Source organism: Oryctolagus cuniculus, chromosome 9 (genome assembly GCF_051225735.1).
Source record: "Oryctolagus cuniculus isolate XC-2025 breed Fujian yellow rabbit chromosome 9, ASM5122573v1, whole genome shotgun sequence".
In the NCBI taxonomy this organism is placed as follows: Eukaryota; Metazoa; Chordata; class Mammalia; order Lagomorpha; family Leporidae; genus Oryctolagus; species Oryctolagus cuniculus.
In genome coordinates, this window is record NC_142875.1 from 137,809,611 (window position 1) to 137,828,534 (window position 18,924).

Consider the following 18,924-nt stretch of genomic DNA (forward strand, 5'->3'; position numbering starts at 1 on the left):
CCCCAGGCAGAGGACGGAAAGCACAGAAAGGCAGGAGGGAAGGAGGCCGCGGGGGGAGGCGGGCACCGTGCCGGGGCGAGTGGCGGGGGTGCCCTCGACGGGCTCTGGGCCCTGCGTCTGGGAGGCTGGGCGGCCGCGCCAGGCTGGGCAGTCGCCTGGGCCTGCCTTCTAGCCCTTCTCGGTGCACCTGGCCGGGACCCCCACCTGGAGGCCCTCGCCCTCCCACCCAGGCTACCAAAGGGCCTAAACGGGGCCCCTCCGGAGTGGCGCACAGAGGACCTGTGTCAAGGTGTGGGAAGGGGCCGGGCGCGGGGCTGTCCAGCCCCAGGCCCAGACGTGCTGTCTGCTCTTCCTGGCCTGCCTCCAGGAGTTGGGGGGGGCGGTGGTGGAGTGCACTACTCTCGGGGTGTTGCATCTTTGGCCAGGCACGGTTGGTCACTGCCACACTGCCGCGGCCCTGGCCAAGGAGCCAGGAGGTCGCTCCAGCTGGAGTGAGTTCTGGGAGGGGGAGAGCTTAACTTCCCAACTGGCCAGCCCTGGGCCTCCCGCCTCCCCACCCCTTCCCTGGTGAGGCCCTCTCACACCCTTAGGTGCACTGCAGTGCCTCTGGCAAGGGCTCTGCCAGCCCTTCCCTTGGTGCCTGGGGTCTCCTTTGATACCTGGGAGAAGTCCCCAGACCTTCCTCCTGAGCCAGCCTCCAAAGGAACTTCAGGCAAAATGAAACTCAGAACTGGTCTGACTCAGCCTGATGCCCCCCCACAGCAGCTGGCCCTCCTCGGCTTCCTTCGCCCGTGCGTGGGCTCTGGCAACCGGCTGTCGCCACCACACGGGGCTCACCTTCCTGGAGGGGCTCTGGGCTCCCACGGCACCCACCCCCTAGTGCTGTGAGGTTTCTGGAGAGAGACCACTCTACTGGCCTCTGGTGTGCAGACAGCACCTGCTCTGCGAGAGCCACCTCTCCCAGCCACCGTCTTCTTCTCCCACTCTCCCCGGCAAGGCCTTTCCCAGCCCCAGCCTCCTCCAGCAGAAAGCTGGTCCCAGGCCTACAGTGTCCTGTGCGCTCCCTGGGGCCCCAAGTCCTGTTTCCACTGAGAAACTTCCCAGCGCGTACAGCGCCTGCCCCCAGCTGCACTCTAAGCTCATTTCTCCCTTGCGTTCACTGTCTCCCCTCACCCAAGACCCTGGGAGCTCCCTGGGACGAGGACTCTGCCAATCACCACGAGGGGGACTTAGGGTTTATTTTATGATGCAAGCAATCGACACACAGGCAACTAAAAGCCCAGGGCTCATCAGTTGACCCTAAATGCAGGTGGTCATAAAAACTGAACAAAAAAAGAGAGCGTTTTGGAGAAAAACACTAAAATATCTGGGGAAAAATGAGGTCTATTTCAAAATGATCTAGCTCAGCAGGCAGCAGAGATGTCCGCTGCTGCTCCAGGCCTGCTTCCCTCCGACACTGCCCACCGTGCACACCCACTGCATCTGCTCCTCAGAGCCCGGACTCTGTGCACACACAATCCCACCCTCCAGAGATGAGGACGACAAAAACAAAATCACATTTGAAATTTACATTGGCAAAGCCAAAACAAACTATAAAAATTATTTAAATTCTAAAGCCAACTTAATAGCAACATTAATATTTTACCCAACCATGAGTCCAAACAACTAGAATTCTAAAACCTCAAACTTGTGTCTCAAACTGGAATTGAGCTTAAATTGGCAAAAGAAAGAAGAAAGGAGGAGGAGGAGGAGAAAGTGAACCAGCAAAAGAAAGTTCTCTCTTTGTCCACTCACTCAGTCTTTTTCTCCACCCCCCCCATAACTCTGACTTTCAAATAAAATAAGTAAGCCTTAAGAAAGAAAGAGAGAGAGAGAGAGAGAGAGAAGGAGAGAGGAAGGAGGGAGGGAGGGAGGGAGGGAGGGAGGGAGGAAGGAAGGTCTCCAAAGTTGGCACTGTGGCATAGCAGGCAAAACCACTGCCTACAACCCCAGCATCCCATATGGGTGCCGGTCAGAGTCCCAGCTGCTCCGTTTCTGACCCAGCTCCCTGCTAATGCACTGGGAAAAGCACTGGAAGACAACCCAAGTTCTTGGGCCCCTGCTATTCATGTGAAGACCCTGGTGAAGTCCCTGGCTCCTGGCCATCATGGTCATCCAGGGAATGAACTAGAGGATGGGATCTCTCCTCTCTGCAACTCTTTCACATAAACAAATCAACCTTTAAAAAAAAAAGGAAAATGCCGGTTAGATGCGATGGAATGAACACTCGTTCTTCCGTGGGAGAAGCCTTCTACACACGGCGGCAGAGGGCTCCTGCGGCGTGTGTGCTCCCACACCTCAACTCCCGCGGATGCAGCAGTAGTAGAGCAGTTAGCAATGAGTCACATCAGCTCAGTAAAATGACCCAATTCTGTGTTGTGCACACAAAATAACCATTTTGCTATATTTCTGTCTTTTATGGGAATATTAAATTTAGACTGATTTAGACACAGCCTTATTGGGAAAGGTATTTGTAGGTAGAGGTAGACTGCAAAGAAAAAAGATCTCTTTCTCTTCCTCTCCGTAAGTCCCATTTAAAAATAGTGATAAAGTGAGGAGGGACTCGCATTCCCACCCAAATATGGCAGGTGGTGAATGCGCCCACTTCACACAGGCACACGAGGCCTCTGTGGCTGCGCTCAGCCCAGACAGCTTTCAAGACGGATTTCTGTTTTCCTTGGGCATTTTTGGGGCAGAGTAACAGGATCGGGGTTTTGCAGATTTATGGTGCACACTGCATTCCATAGGAGCATGAGTGCGTTACTCTGTGCTCAGACGCAAACAAGCACTAAGAATCCCACCCAGTCTCCCTCGTCCTGTCCAGGGTCACACTGGTAGCAAACACCTACTTCTGTATGAAAGAGGGGTGCACACAGGACCCAGAGAGACCTCGGAATCTGTAGGGCGAAAGAAAAAGAGGGTTCTGTAAATGTTGCAGGAACGGCTCTCCCTCCAAGAAACAAAGTGGGGAGAGTGGGGAGGAGGCATTCTGGTATCTGGAGAGGAAACTCCGGAGGGGAGTGTCCAAGGACTGGCAGGTATGGAAATGCAGAGGTAATGAGGCAGTGACCCCAGATTACTGGGAAGAAGACAGGGCCAGACAGAGGCCACTTGAGAGCCATTATCTGCCACAGAACGGGCTCAGACCTGCCTTTGTTACTCCTTCATCCCCCCCCCCCCCCCCAGGCCTCTGGGAAGAAAGATAAAGATATATGCAGCTTGCTAGGAGTTACTTTTGCAGGAGTGGCTGTGACTTTATCGAAGCGATAGTCCCACTTCACTTTTGTATTTTGCAATTCTCTTTCGTGCAAAACCCTGCATAGTGGGTAAAGCTGCCTCCTGCAGTCCCAGCATCCCATATGGGCGCCGGTTTGAGTCCTGGCTGCCCCACTTCCAATCCAGCTCTCTGCTGTGGCCTGGTAAAGCAGTAGAAGATGGCCCAAGTCCTTGGGCCCCTGCACCCACGTGGGAGACCCAGAAGAATCTCCTGGCTCCTGGCTTCAGATCGGCACAACTCTGGCCATTGTGGCCATCTGGGGGAGTGAACCAGAGGATGGAAGACTTCTCTCTCTCTCTCTCTCTCTCTCTCTCTCTCTCTCTCTCTCTCTGCCGCTGCCTCTCTGTAACTCTGCCTTTCAAATAAACAAATCTTAAAAAAAAAAAAAGCCTGCATTTTCTTGCCATGTGTCACTCTCTTGCTGTAGGGAACCCGTCTGTCCTGGCTCTTGGCAGGGCCAGGGAGAGCAGGAACATCTCAGGGCACATGTGGGCTCTCCCAGGTGTCAGACTGTGGCAACTCCAGGGTCTCTGGGTCTCATCCAGCAAGGACACGGCACCATGGCTCCAGGGGACACCCTCGGAAGGGTCAGCAACCCATGACCAAGCTAGTGGCTTCTGTTCCCACCTCCGACTTCCTTGACCTCTTCCTGTGCCATGCCCAGCCAACACCACAGAGCCGTGCCTGTAGTCATCTGTCCCTTTGTCCACCTGTGCGCCCCTCAAACATGCAGAGAAATCCCACAGGAGTCTTTCTGCACCCCTCCGAAGAGCAGGTGCTATGAATTCTCCCACAAGGCCTCCCTGTCTCTGGGTTGTGGGGCCCAGGCCTTTGCTGGTGCCCTGCTTGTGGGCTTCCAAGAACCCTGAGCCAAGACAACGTCCTTCCAGCTCAGCCAGTCTTGGGCGTCTTGTGACAGCACCGAAAGACAGAAGGGTACAGGGGGAAAGCCTGCAGCCCCCAAAGCCAGTTCCTTCTGAAGCAGGGGGAGCGGTTCCCCCCACCCACCCACCTTCCGAGGCTCAGCAGGAAAAGGGATCCCTGCTAGGAAGACCTGGCCAGCCCTAAGGATTCCAGCGAGAGTGTCTTCCCTCAGCCCTGTACCTGGGGGCTCCTGAGTGGGTCCAGTAGGGTACTGGAAACCAAGTCCATCCTGCCCCAGTGGGCACGACGGGCCTGCCCTGCAGGAAGCCCCTAGAAGTTTCAGGTGGGTTCCTGCAGGGAAAACGCCTTGGGTGGGAACAAAGGACCGTGCTGGCTGCCCTGCCTGCCCTGCAAGCCTAGTGAGCGCCCTTGCCTGCCCTGCCTGCCAGGCCAGCCTGGCTGCTGTCCTCTGCATCCCCAGCCCCCCCCCCCGCCCCAGGTCAGCTCCTTTGCTGCTGCCCCCCACCCCATGACCTCTTCCCTCCTCCTCCTTTCCTGTCCTCTGCTCATGCCCTTGCTGGGCCAACTGCTCCACAGGCTGAGCACCGGCAGGCACAGGTGCTGGCCAGGGAGCATCAATGACACAAAGAAATGCATGGGCACAAGCCCTGCCACTCAAGGGGGGCCCTTCCTGCACCCCAGAGAGGGCAGGTCATCTCTGGAAAGCCAACTGCAAGGTGAACAAGCTAGGATGAGATACATGGCGATGCAACATGAAGAGACACAGTGGCTGCCAATCGGTGCCAGAGGGCAGCCAGCTGCACCTGTGCAACCAGGAGCTGGCCTCTGGGGCCTGCGCAGACCTGCCTCCCCCCGCCCCCAGGGGTTCTTCCACCGGGAGCTCAGCCACCTCAGTGCTCCTGCTCCAGCACCCTCAGGCAGTTGTCCATGGAATGAAAGAGGAATCCCTCGCACACCCCAGTGCCCCCTCGGGCCTGCTGGGGTTGGCAGGGTCGGCTTCACACAGAGGCCCCGTGCGCGCTGCCTACACCACACACACACACAGCCTCGTCGTTCTGCTCTTGTGAGCCGAGCTGCGTGGCAACCTCCACCTCAGCACCTATGCACTGTGGGCTTGGACTGCAGCTGGCAGACGGAAGACGGGGGGTGGATACCCTGGAATCCAAGGCTGAGGGCAGAAGGCATTTTCATCTTTGAAAAACCGGTAACATAAATTCTGGATTCACAAGCTTTCAGCGCTGAGGATCAAAGGACACAATGCTTTGGCACAAGCATGGCCTAAGAACAGGAACTTCCCAGTGTATCCCGAAGTCTGGGAAGACCAGCAGAGCCTGGACAGAGCCTGGGTGCTGCTGTGGGAAGACCCGCCCAGGAGGAGGGCCAACGGCGGGCTTTTCACTGGATCTGACAGGAAGCTGTGGAGGACTCAGCTCCCAGCACTGAAAGAGCAGCAGGCTCTGAGAGTGCCCACAGGACGGGAGCAGATGCCAGCTATGTTATGCGTTTGTCTGACGTGGATTCCAGACGGGCCGTGTTGGCAGAGGGCTCTCGTGGGAAGAGCAGATCCCCCGTGGCACGGCTGCGCCGCTGTGCTCAGGTTGCTCGCAGAGGCTCTGAGTTGAGCTGCAGGCAATGTGCCGGGGCCGAGAGTTCTCTTCTACAGGGGCTGGGAATACTGCCTCTTACGCTACCTCTGTGGACGTGGTTAAATGGGCGACTGCAGCTGCTGGTCCTACTAGATGAGAGGACTCGCCGGCTGCTCCACAGGACTGCCTCACAAGCGTTTTGCCCTGGGGTTATCTTTATCCAGCACAGATTATCAGTGCAAGCAACACTGGGCAGTGACGAATCACGACTCATGCAAGGGTGGGCTTCAAGTGCTAGGGAGTGCCCTGCCTGGCCCTGAGGCCGGGACATGCTAAGGGAGCCCAGGGAAATGCAGTGTGAAGGTTCTCACAGCCCCTGTCCTGTTTCCCTGTGCTGCCCTACCCCGGGGCCACGTGTGGCGCGGAGGGGAGTTCAGTGTTTCCCAGAAGAGCAGCAGTGGGGTGTGGACAGGGTGAGAAGCAGGAAGACCAGAATGACTCTCGGCTTCCCCGAAAGTACTGGGTGTGCTGTGCTGTGCTACAGACTCTCCCAGGGTTTCTGTCTCTGTGCCGGCGGGGGCTCGACTCTCGCCAATCTCTTGGGCAGGAGCGATGGAGCCGACACTGTCACGGGAGTCAGAAAATCTTACCCCAAATTCTGTATGCAACTTGCTATGTGACCATGAGTGACTGTGTCATCTAGACATCCACCTGAAAAATGGTGTGGGCTACAAGAGAAGCGCTGTGACCACTTCAACGCTGCCAGAGCTCATTTTCACAACTCAAATCTGAAAACCTAGCACTGTGACACCAGAGCAAGAGACGGCCCTGCTGAAGGTGTAACCTCTGCACCTGCGTGGATGCCCGAGGATACAGTAGATGGAGCCTGCCTCTGCCTCAGGAGCTCTGCCTCCCCCAGTCCCACCTATCTCCCATATCTGCAGCAGTCCCCCGAACGCAGAGCAGCCACTGGCACAGGTGCAGGCCAAGGCCCACCCCACAGAGCAGCCACCTGGTGCAGGTGCAGGCCTGTTGCTGTTGATTTCTCAACCATGTTGCAGTGGATTCCTTTCTGAGAGGAGCAGCGTGGTGGGGGCAAGAGGCGCGGGGTCACCACACAGACCCCGGGAGTCCGGTGAAAGCAGGCTTGAGGCAAGCAGCCCACACTCGGTTATTTCAGTTGAAACTATGTCTTATATAGCCAAGACCAGCCAATCTGGTCAAGGGGCGGTCTATGCCCCATCCAATCACAGCCTGCCAGGCAGTTTCCAAAGCCATCCAATCACAGCCTGCCAGGCAGTTTCCAAAGCCATCCAATCACAGCCTGCCAGGCAGTTTCCAAAGCCATTCCTGAGTAATTAATGCTCGTTTGCCAGCGGCCATCTTGGCATGGCCTTCTCATTCCACCACATTTCCCCGTTTTCGTTTATTTTTGAGCAATGGGAGGCATGATTCTTGGCCATACCATTGTTGACCCCGTTTCCATGTGGTCTCCATATGCAGCTGTGCCTGTCTTAGGTTGTCCCCCAGGGGATCTTACCTGTCATTGACTAACCAGCGCTCAAATCGAGAGACCACAGGATTGCTTGCTCAGATAGGGGTAGGAATGAGGAATAATGGTTATCAGGAATCATGACCGCACACAGGCTGTGGGCCATCTGAGTGGCTGACCAGAGCTAGTGGGGTACAAAACGGTAACAGGTATGGCTATGGGCAGTCTCTCAGGGTAGGATGATAGGGCAGGTGCGTCTGCTAACAAGGTGGAGTCTCGGTCTTGTTCAGCTGGTTCTGGTTGGCTGTCAGTTGCAGGCTTGATGTTTCTGGCTGGTACCCAAATGGGATGTCCCGCATTCTCTGGAAAGACACAAGCATATCCTCGACCTTTGGTTAGCAGAGGGTGTGGTCCTTTCCATTCTCCTGTCCGGGGCTCTTCCCACCTAACCACAGGGGCTGGGGTCTGGGATGGAAAGGATCCCCAGCGTTTATAAGCTGGGCTGATCCCTTGGGAATCAAAAGTAAGAAAATTGATAGTGAAAAGGACCTCAGTCAAAGCAAGCTGTGGGTCTGAGGGCATATGATTGTTTTTTTTGTCTTTGTAAAAGATCTTTAATCGTCCTATGAGTTCTTTCAATAATTGCCTGTCCCTGTGGGTTGTATGGGATACCTGTGGCAGACTGTATGTTCCAAGATTTCAGGAAGGAATTAAATTCCTGTGATGTATACACTGGCCCGTTATCAGTCTTTATGGCCCAGGGGACACCAAGGACCAGCATGGCTGATTTAATCGCCTTTATCACATTACTGGCCTTTTCTCCGGATTGGACAGTTGCGAATACAGCCTTTGAATAAGTATCTACCACCGCATGGACAAACTTAAGTTTACCAAAGGAATTAATGTGGGTGATGTCCACTTGCCATAGCTTATTAGGAGCAAGGCCTCGCGGGTTCACTCCTGCCTGTTGCAGTGGGCCTAACAGGATGAGGGGTGCACAATTCTTGCAAGAGCGCACTAGGTGTTTGCATTGGCTCATTGTTAGCTCTGGGAAAAGCAATTTTATGTTGCTTGCTGACATATGAAATTTTTAGTGTAGAATACGGGCTTGTTCTAAGTGTCCAATGGAAGCCATGTTGCAGGAGATAAGACGATCAACCTCTCTGTTGCCTTGGAAAATAAAGCCAGGTAACCCAGTATGTGATCTTACGTGTGAGATATACCATGGGTGTTTTCTGTTCTCAGTTAGCTCTTTCAGTGTTGTGAACATCTGGTCAATTGGCTTATTGGTCGGGTTAAAGACTGCAAAAGGGATCGTCTTTGCTACCTGTACTGAGTATTTGCTGTCTGAAAATATATTTACCGGTCCATCTTGGCTAAGGAGTAGAATCTTGACTATTGCTTTTATTTCTCCCAATTGTACTGATCCCCCATGGGGTTCTACATGGATCTTATCTTTTTCTGTTAAAGATTTGATCATTATTCCAAAGAGTGACTTGTTGGCATCCATAAACACACATGGTGCCATGGGTATAGGTTGATTAGCAGGGAAGGCATGTTTTGGATAGTCTATTTCTAAGGTTTGTATTGTCTGGAGTAGCCTGTCTGCTGGCAGGTGGTTGTCAATCTGTCCTGGAAAATTTATCATTAAAGTTTGAAAGAGTGTGCTATTCTGCATCAATGTCAACAGTTCTAATTGTGATAGTGGTAGGACCACTATACCTGGCGCTGTGTTAAATATCTTATTGGTATAATATCTTAATTTAAGTTCCATCATAAGGATGGCATCTACTTTGTTTACTATTTTACGACAATCGCTCCAGCCTATGTGCACCCAAAAAAGTAGTCCGTGTTGTTGCCAAATTACTCCTAAGGGGGCCTTAAGGGTAGATATGGTTATGGCAAATAGAGGCACCTGAGGGTCATATCTAAAGATTTTTAAATTTGACAACTGGGTGTTAATCTTTTCTATAGTGGATTTGGCTACTGGTGTCAATGTGATTTTTGAGGAAGGACTGTTTCCCTTAGTCAGTAAATCGTACAGTAGTCTAAGTTCTGCAGGTGTTAGTGGAAGGAAGGGCTTCAGCCAATTGATTTGGCCACATAGTTGCTGAAGTTCATTAAGTGAGTATTTACGCTTGACTTTTAGGTTTGGGCCCATTGGAGATATATGGGAGGAAATTTGATAACCCAAGAATTGAAAGGGAGGAAAATGTTGTACCTTTTCTGTGGCAATAGACAAGTCCAGGAATTGTAAATTTCTTACTGTCTCACTTAGGCCTTCAGAGTTGCTGCATTCTTGTGAGCAAGTAAGATATCGTCCACATAATGTATGACCAAGCACTGATCTTCAAGTGGGCTGGTCACATGAGAAATGTATCTTTGGCAAATGGCAGGGCTGTTTTTCATGCCTTGTGGGAGTACTGTCCACTGGAATCTTTTTGCAGGGAGCTGGAAATTAGGCTCCCATATTGTAAAGGCAAAGTAAGCCTTAATCCTGCTCTGCAATGGGAATGGAGAAGAAGCCATCTTTGATATCAATGGTAACTATGTGCTATCCATTAGGAATGGCCCCTGGATGGGGAATGCCAGCCTGGAATGTTCCCATCTTTTTTATATTTTTGTTAATAGCTCTCAAATCCTGTAGAAGCCTATATTTTCCCTGTTTCTTTGGTATCACAAAAATGGGCGTGTTATGAGGGCTAGTGGATGGTTCTATGTGTCCCTTTTCCAATTGTTCCTGTACCAGTTCTCTAAGGATGCTAAGTTTGGGTTGTATTATTGGCCACTGCTCTACCCAGATGTTTCCTGTTTTTTCCCATTCAGTGGGGATTGGGCTTGGCTTTTGTATGAGGTGAGCAGTGGCCCCCAGAATTGGGGGTGAATCCTACTTGTAGGCTCTCCATTAAAGCTGCTGGCTTATGGAGATTTGTGATCCGTAGTAAGGACCGCTTGCATTTGTGAGAGCACATCTCTCCCCCATAAGGTCAGGGAAACCTCAGCAATTAGTGGAAAGATGGTTCCTGTATCTCCATTGTCATCTCGCCAAGTTACAGGTGTGATGACCTGATCAGCCAATTTTAATCCTCCAACACCTTGGAGGTCAGGTCCGGGTGCTGTCTTCCAATGTTGTATTTTTCTTGCATCTCTAGCTTTTAAGACAGTAACATCTGCTCCCATATCAATTAAACCCACAAAGGCAATGTCATCTAAATATAGGGTCAATTTCGGCCTCAGATTGAAGATAGGCATCGACCAGTTAATGGTGGTGGGACTCCCTCTTACTTGCTGGGCTGAGGGCCGCCCCACTGGGAGTTTAAAGGTTTGGTCTCGCAATCTTTTGCCCAATGAAAGCCTTTTTTACATCTGGGACACAGCGTTTTGGGCTTGCCCCATCTGTCAGCGTTTGGGCAGTTTCGCCATAGGTGTCCTATTTCCTGGCATCCCCAACAAACTGGAGGGTCATTAGACTTCTTTGTGCTCAATTTGTTAATGGTTGCAGTCAGGGCCTGTATGGGTGTATCAGCAGGGTTTACTTCCTTTGTGGCTACTATCCATTTAGAAATGTCTTCATTACGGACTGGGGCGATTACTGCTTTTGCCTCTTTGGTAGCACCTTCCCAAGCTAATTGTCTTGATCGGGGCCAGGCAGTAGTCTTTTCTCTACTGCCTCCAAGTCTCTGGCAAGGAAATCGGGGAACCATTCGCCTGGGCCTTGAACTAGATTTCTAAAGAGCTGACTATAATCTGGAGGCTTTATATTTTTTAAGGCTTTAATTGCCAAATCTTTGACCTGATCAAAATAGGCAACTACTCCAATGTGGGCCTGTTCTTGAGAATATATGTAGGTGCCATGGCTTGTAAGCATATCAAAGGTCACTGCTATTCCTTAGGCAGCATTAGTCCTCGCCACAGTTTCAGCCTCTTCCTGACAGGAGGCTTTCCACTCTAAGAACTGTGGTCTCGACAAACATGCTTTGAGCAGTGTAACCCAGTCAAAATGAGCTTGAAGGTTGCTGCCCGTTGTGTGAGCACCTGTTCAACGTAGGCAGTCAGGACCTGACTCTTGAGAAGCCTTTTTCAGCATAGTAAGGTCCTTTATGGGTGTGGAATCCAGGGCCTGAATTCTGCCTCCGCTCCTACATTCACAGCAAATGTGCAGGTGGGATGGGGTCTAGCGGCTGCCCTGAGAGCTTGGGGTGTCCGAGTACTGCCACAAATGTGGGGATCCTCACTGGGTGCGGGCGGGATGACCTCGTATGAGTTATTGTGTAGAGGTCCTCTAAATTCATCCCACGGGTATGTGGGGGGTGGCGACTCGGCATTGCTACATTGTCTGCTACCTTGTTTGCTACATTGTCACTTTCACGGTCAGAACTCTCTCTCCCTAAGTGATCAACTGTTGTCTGTGAGACAGGGACCTGGAATGTCAGGCTCTCATCACTCACAGATTCACTGTGTTTGATAATCTGCACGGGATTCTGAGAGGGGGGTATCTTTCCCATGTCTGAGTGCTTCAGAGTGGCATGACACGCCAACTCTAGCCAAAGGAAAGACACACACAGCACTGCTGCCATAACAAAGCAAATTCCTAGCACCTCAGCTGTTGATGGCATTTTGCAGGAGGTTTCCCTGCGTTAGGCAAACAGATAGTGGTGTATCAGATTGTAAGTATGTCCTGTGCTTAGTGGAGGACTTCCTTGACTCGTTAGGTCAAGGCCGTATGCCCACACGGTGTCTCAGGGCGTCACCTCTCTCGAGTGAGGGAAGATGACTTGGTTCTGAATTCTGGGATGATCAGTCCCTTATGTGAATTCGCAGGGAGAACCGAAAGTAAAAGGAGGAGCCGAGAAGCGACGTACACTTCTGGGCGGTGTGTGCCTAACCTGGGGTCACTTAGACCGAGGACAAGGACAAGCAAAGGGGCGTAGGGGGGGTTCTGTGCTCACCCTCACAGAACCGAACAGCACACAGAACACTGAGGGGCCTTCTTGCCGAAACCCAGGGGGGACCTCGCCGAGTCCGACACACTGTCTTTTCTCTCAGTCCCATTGGTGTGCCAGATGTTGCCGTTGATTTCTCAACAATGTTGCAGTGGATTCCTTTCTGAGAGGAGCAGCGTGGTGGGGGCAAGAGGCGCGGAGTCACCACACAGACCCCGGGAGTCCGGTGAAAGCAGGCTTGAGGCAAGCAGCCCACACTCGGTTATTTCAGTTGAAACTATGTCTTATATAGCCAAGACCAGCCAATCTGGTCAAGGGGCGGTCTATGCCCCATCCAATCACAGCCTGCCAGGCAGTTTCCAAAGCCATCCAATCACAGCCTGTTGGCCAGGCAGTTTCCAAAGCCATCCAATCACAGCCTGCCAGGCGGTTTCCAAAGCCATCCAATCACAGCCTGCCAGGCAGTTTCCAAAGCCATTCCTGAGTAATTAATGCTCGTTTGCCAGTGGCTACCTTGGCATGGCCCTCTCATTCCACCACACAGGCCCACCCCACAGAGCAGCCACTTGGACAGGGCAGGCCCACCCCACAGAGCAGCCACTTGGACAGGGCAGGCCCACCCCAGACAGAGCAGCCACCTGGTGCAGGTGTAGGCCCACCCCAGACAGAGCAGCCACCTGGTGCAGGTGCAGGCCCACCCCAGACAGAGCAGCCACCTGGTGCAGGTGCAGGCCCACCCCACAGAGCAGCCACTTGGACAGGTGCAGGCCCACCCCACAGAGCATCCACCTGCACAGGTGCAGGCCAAGGCCCACCCTAGACAGAGCAGTCACCTGGTGCAGGTGCAGGCCAAGGCCCACCCTAGACAGAGCATCCACCTGCACAGGTGCAGGCCAAGGCCCACCCTAGACAGAGCAGTCACCTGGTGCAGGTGCAGGCCCACCCCACAGAGCAGCCACCTGGTGCAGGTGCAGGCCCACCCCACAGAGCAGCCACCTGGTGCAGGTGCAGGCCCACCGCACAGAGCAGTTACCGGTACAGGTCTGTTCCTGCACTTCCCTTTCCCAAGGCCCAGGGGAAAAGCCTGGAGAGGGACACATACAGATGTCCCGACTCAGGTTTGGAAGACAAGGAGTCCTGTCAGCCATGCCGTGGTTAAGGACTCACAGTGGGCAGCTGTGCTGGGAGCTGACACATCAGGGAATGGCCGGGGTCTGTGTGACAGTCTCTCTACCCCAGCACCCCCGCTCGTCCAGCACACAGGCACGACACAGGCACGGACGGCACAGCCTCTGTAGCAGGGAGAGCTCCCACCCAGGGTTCAGGGGTCGGCAGCTGCAGTGGGTGTGCGGAGCCCAGGAGCTGTTCCCCTCCCCCCACACATGGCTGTGAGCACTTGAATTGTGCTGGACACACTGAGAAATCGGATTTTTAGAGTTTATGTAATTCTCATTGCTTTAAAAATGTTGTTTATTTATTTTCACTTATTTAAAAGGCCGAGACAAAGCGTTACTTCACATCCGCTGGCTCACTCCTCGAATGCCCACAACAGCTGAGGTTGAGCAAGGCTGACACCGGAGCTGGGGACTCAACCTGGGCCTCCCAGAGGGGTGCAGGGACCAAGGACTTGAGCCCTCACCTGCCGCCCCCCGGGTGCACGTTCACCCCAGGAAGCTGCAAGCAGGAGCACAGCTGGCGTGCAGCTCCGAGCACTCTATCCAAGCAGCATCCTGCCTGCGGTCCCAGCGCAGCCTTGATGGCTTTCATTGTAACTCCGTGGCCATGTGTGGCTCGTAGCTGCCACACTGGAGCGGCAGAGCGTCCTCACGACTCCACGTGCTCCTTAGCAACACTGAGAAACCCGAGGCCATGTGCTACACAGGGAGTTTGAGAAGCAGGGGTCTCAGCTGTGAGTGCACCTTAGGACACCTGGGGAGCTTTAACACCCCACCGCCCAGTGCTGTGGCTGCACCCACACCAGCTTGGCCAGAACTCCTGGGGCGGGCCGCGCCCAAGCATCTGTCAAGCCCCCACCCCAAGGACTCCCATGTGTGCCTGAGGCCGTGCAGTCAGCGGGGCACGGTGTGCAGGACGAGCCATGTGGGGCCTGGGCTCCTTCCTCTTCCTCAGTCCGCTTGCTGGGCTGGGCTGGCGAGAAACCAAAGGGATGCGTTCATCCCCTGGGCAGCGAAAGAACTGGCCGGGCCTCATGTTTGTTTCCAGGGACTGAGGGCGACGTCTGCTCGCTTCTGACAGAGTGTGTCCAAATGCCACACCGCCCAGAGCACCGCGGGCTGGGAAGGCTGATTCACTTCCTCACTCGGGGCCTGGACGCCCAGAGCACAGTCCTCTTCCCACCCAGGGAGGGGGCACAGCTGCTTCAGCACCTGGCATCCTGCCGCTCAGCAAGCATCCTGGGAAAGAGCTGGGGTGTTCCTGGAGAGCCAGGCCCCTGGTCCCGAGGCGTGGACAGGCCCTCGTGACGAGCACCGTTTGCTCATCTCTGCACTGGTGTCACTTTGGGAAAAGGCGTCTGAACTCAGGCTCCAAGGAGAGCAGCCCCCAAGCAGCCAGGCAGTCCCAGAGGGTGGAGCCTCAGTCTCCCTGAGGCCATCCTGGGCAGGGGTGCGTGGGGTGCAGGTGACCTGCTGTGGAAGTGGCAGCCGCCCGTCACATTTTCCAGCTCATCCGTCCTGATGTGTCTGTGGATCCTCCTATGCTTTGCACTCACAGAGGACACAGTCAGGACAGCAGGGCCCTCAGGAAGGGCACCAGAGGGCAGCCACAATGCTGTCGTGGGGGGAGGGGAGGGCAGCAGCAGAGAGGCCAGCACCTGGGTCCCAGGTCAGGGCCTCTGCCTGCAGCTTACAAGCGTCTACAGGGCATCTGCAAAAAGCTTGGGTGCCTGGCCAAGCCCCATCTGACAAAGCCAACTCCAGTTGCAGCAGGAGCCAAGCCCAGTCCCAGGGGGATCAGGGGAGCCCTGTGGGCTTTGTCTCCTATCACTGTGGGTGCCACGTGGCCTGCTCTGCCCCATCCCAGCTTCCCCATCCCATCCCCTCTCTGTCCTCTCGGGGTCTCCAGGAGGTGTGTCCCAGTCCAGCACCAGTGCTGCCTGTGCCTGTGGGCATGGCCCGGGAAACCCAGGTTGGGGAGATGGTGGTTTGGTGGTGAGCTGCCGCAGAGAACTCTCCCTAACAATCTCTGTGACGCTATGGCTGGGAAGGTCTTGCCAAAGGGGAGGGGGGAGGGAGGCTCGGCTGCTTGAGCCGGCAGTTCTGGCTCTGCCGGAAGCTCTTCTGTAAAACCAAGAACGTGGCCGCGCTGGGCCAGCAGAAGGCCAGGAGCCGCCACGTGCCCACCACACGGGGACGGGCGACACAGCCGTCCACACAAGAGCCGCCACGTGCCCACCACACGGGGACGGGCGACACAGTCGTCCACACAAGAGCCGCCACGTGCCCGCCACACGGGGACGGGCGACACAGTCGTCCACACAAGAGCCGCCACGTGCCCGCCACATGGGGACGGGCGACACAGTCATCCACACAAGAGCCGCCACGTGCCCACCACACGGGGACGGGCGACACAGTCATCCACACAAGAGCCGCCACGTGCCCACCACACGGGGACGGGCGACACAGTCGTCCACACAAGAGCCGCCACGTGCCCGCCACATGGGGACGGGCGACACAGTCGTCCACACAAGAGCCGCCACGTGCCCACCACACGGGGACGGGCGACACAGTCGTCCACACAAGAGCCGCCACGTGCCCACCACACGGGGACGGGCGACACAGTCGTCCACACAAGAGCCGCCACGTGCCCACCACATGGGGACGGGCGACACAGCCATCCACACAAGAGCCGCCACATGTGCCTGCTCTGCCTCCACGTCTCTCTCTTCACAGGAATAATCAGAGGGCAGACGTTTTGGTGCAGCAGGTTAAGCTGTATCCCATGTCAGAGAGCCTGCTCAAGTCCTGGCTGCTCTGTTTCTGATCCCGCTCCCTGCTAATGTGCCTGGGAAGGCAGTGGATGAAGGTTCAAGGATTGTTTTAGGTCCCTGCCCTGCATGTGAGAGACCTGGATTGAATTCCTGGCTCCTGGCTTCAGCCTGGGCAGTTCTGGCTGTTGCAGCCACTTGGGGAGTGAATCAGTGGGTGGAAGTCCTGCTCTCTCTCTCTCTCTCTCTCTCTCTCATGCTCTGCCTTTTAAGTAAATAAATCTTATAAGAAAAATCATGACTCACCAATACCTTCTCAACTGGCAAGACATCTGCAGGATCCACAGGAATCCGTCCCTCCCCAGAGGAAGCACCGATCCCCGCCGTCTCTGGGAGTCCCGGGCACACGGGCAGCCGTGCTGGCCAGTCGTGTTCCGTCCCCACCGCAGTGCTCGTCCAGGCCCCTCCGGTGCCACACCCAGTGCGCAGGCACCAGCTGGGGGTGCGTCCTGGCGATGGCCCTGCGCTCATGGAGAGCGTGCCCTCCTCGGCACTCTGATACGTGTTTGACTTGTGGGTCCCGTCCCCATCTGGAGGGCACATCCCTTACGGGCACCAGGTCTAGTCCCAGCTGCTCCTCTTCCGATCCAGCTCTCTGCTATGGCCTGGAAAAGCAGTAGAAGATGGCCCAAGTCCTTGGGCCCCTGCACCCATGTGGGAGACCTGGAAGAAGCTCTTGGCTCCTGGCTTCAGATCGGTGCAGTTCTGGCCATTGCAGCCATCTGGGGAGTGAACCAGCAGATGGAAGACCTCTCTCTCTGTCTCTATCTCTCTCTGTAACTCTGTCTTTCAAATAAATAAAATAAATTTTTTAAAAAATAAAATAAAATAATGCATTGATAATAAAATGTATTATTTTATGTTGTTTTACACAACAAAGTTTATCTGTAGAATAATTTGCTGGAATCAGAACTGCTGGGCCCAAACTGACACGCAGTCAAGAGTGTGAGAGGCACTGCTGACCCTCCACACCGCCCGCTCACAACACCAGCGGGACACAAACCTTGTGGTCACCGGCAAACTGAAGAGGGAGAATTCCCGAATCCTGGAAGCTGAAATCCACATTTGCTCTTTGTTATTGGTTTCCTTTTGTGTCCTGGAGCCCCTGGGCTGCTGTCCGCTTTGTAGCATGGCTGGCCCTTTCTCAGTTGCCTTCCATGGAACCATCACCAGGAGGGCCAGCTCCCCTCTGTCGGAAGACTGGGTGCTTCTGCGTGGTTCTGTCGCTGTCTTTTGATTTTCCTCGCGGTGTGCATCCAGTTGCCATGCCAACAATTTTTATTTTTCAATGGCCAGACTCATCATCGTTGTATTGTGTCTTCTGGCTTCATTCATGTATTTTAGAAACATTTCGCATGTGCTCCTTTAGGGTTTAATGTCTACATTTAAACCTCTGGCCCACCTGCAGCTGACGTCATTTTAAGATGTGGGGTAAGTACCTCAATTTGAGATTGTTGTTTCTTCCCCCGATGTCTACCCAGCTGTTCTGGGATGTTTATGGGAGGGTCTCCCCCACCAACCCACCACTTCCAGGTATGCTATCCCCTCTCAGAAATCCCAGAGCGTGTTGTTGGTGCCTATCAAAGCCCCTCCCCACACCCATGGCCGCATCCACGCCGCAGCTCACTCCTGGGTCCCAGACACTGGCAGGCTAGGGGCCTGGGTGGGAAGCAGTGGGGCAGGGGAAGTACAGGGTGCTGCAGCTAAGTGGCTTTGAAGAGCGAACACAGCATTTCGCCTCCTCACGGCAGCAGATTCTGTTGGTGCAGCTTGTGCTCTGCTGACTCCTGAAGCCTTCACTTACACTTTACCCACTGGACTGGAGGTGCCCACCCCACAGGCTCCCTGTGCCCCAGCCCGGGACTTAAAGGTCTCCTGGAAACTGAGCAGGTCCCTGTGTTAAGACATGGGCAGGGGCGGGGCGGGGCAGCACCGTGGTGCAGCAGGTGCCAATGCCAGAATCCCACATGAGCACCAGTGGAGTCCCGGCTGTTCTGCTCGGGATCCAGCTCCCTGTTGGTGCACCTGGGAAAGCAGCAAAAGAGGGCCCCTGCCACGCACATTGGAGACCCAGACATTATTCCAGGCTCCTGGCTTCGGCCTGGCCCAGCCCTGGACACTGCGGCCATTTGTGGAATAAACCAATGGATGGAAGATCTCTCTGTGTGCCTCTCCCTCTGTCTCTGTCACTCTAAACTTCAAATAGATAGATAGATAGATAGATAGATGATAGATGGATAGATAGATGATAGATAGATTATAGATATAGATAGATAGATGATAGATAGATAGATGATAGATAGATAGATTATAGATAGATAGATGATAGATAGATGATAGATAGACAGATGATAGATAGATTATACATAGATTATAGATAGATAGATAGGTAGATGATAGATAGATTATAGATAGATGATAGATAGGTAGATGATAGATAGATAGATAGATTATAGATAGATGATAGAGAGATAGATTATAGATAGGTAGATGATAGATAGATATATAGATGATAGATAGATTATAGATAGATGATAGATAGATAGGTAGATGATAGATAGATAGATTATAGATAGATAGATAGGTAGATGATAGATAGATACCATAGGAAACAAACGTGAGCAGCCATGGAGACCTAGCAGCTCTGACAGCAAGCAAACCCTGGAGAGCTTGTGCGGAAGAGGGGTCCCCCTTCC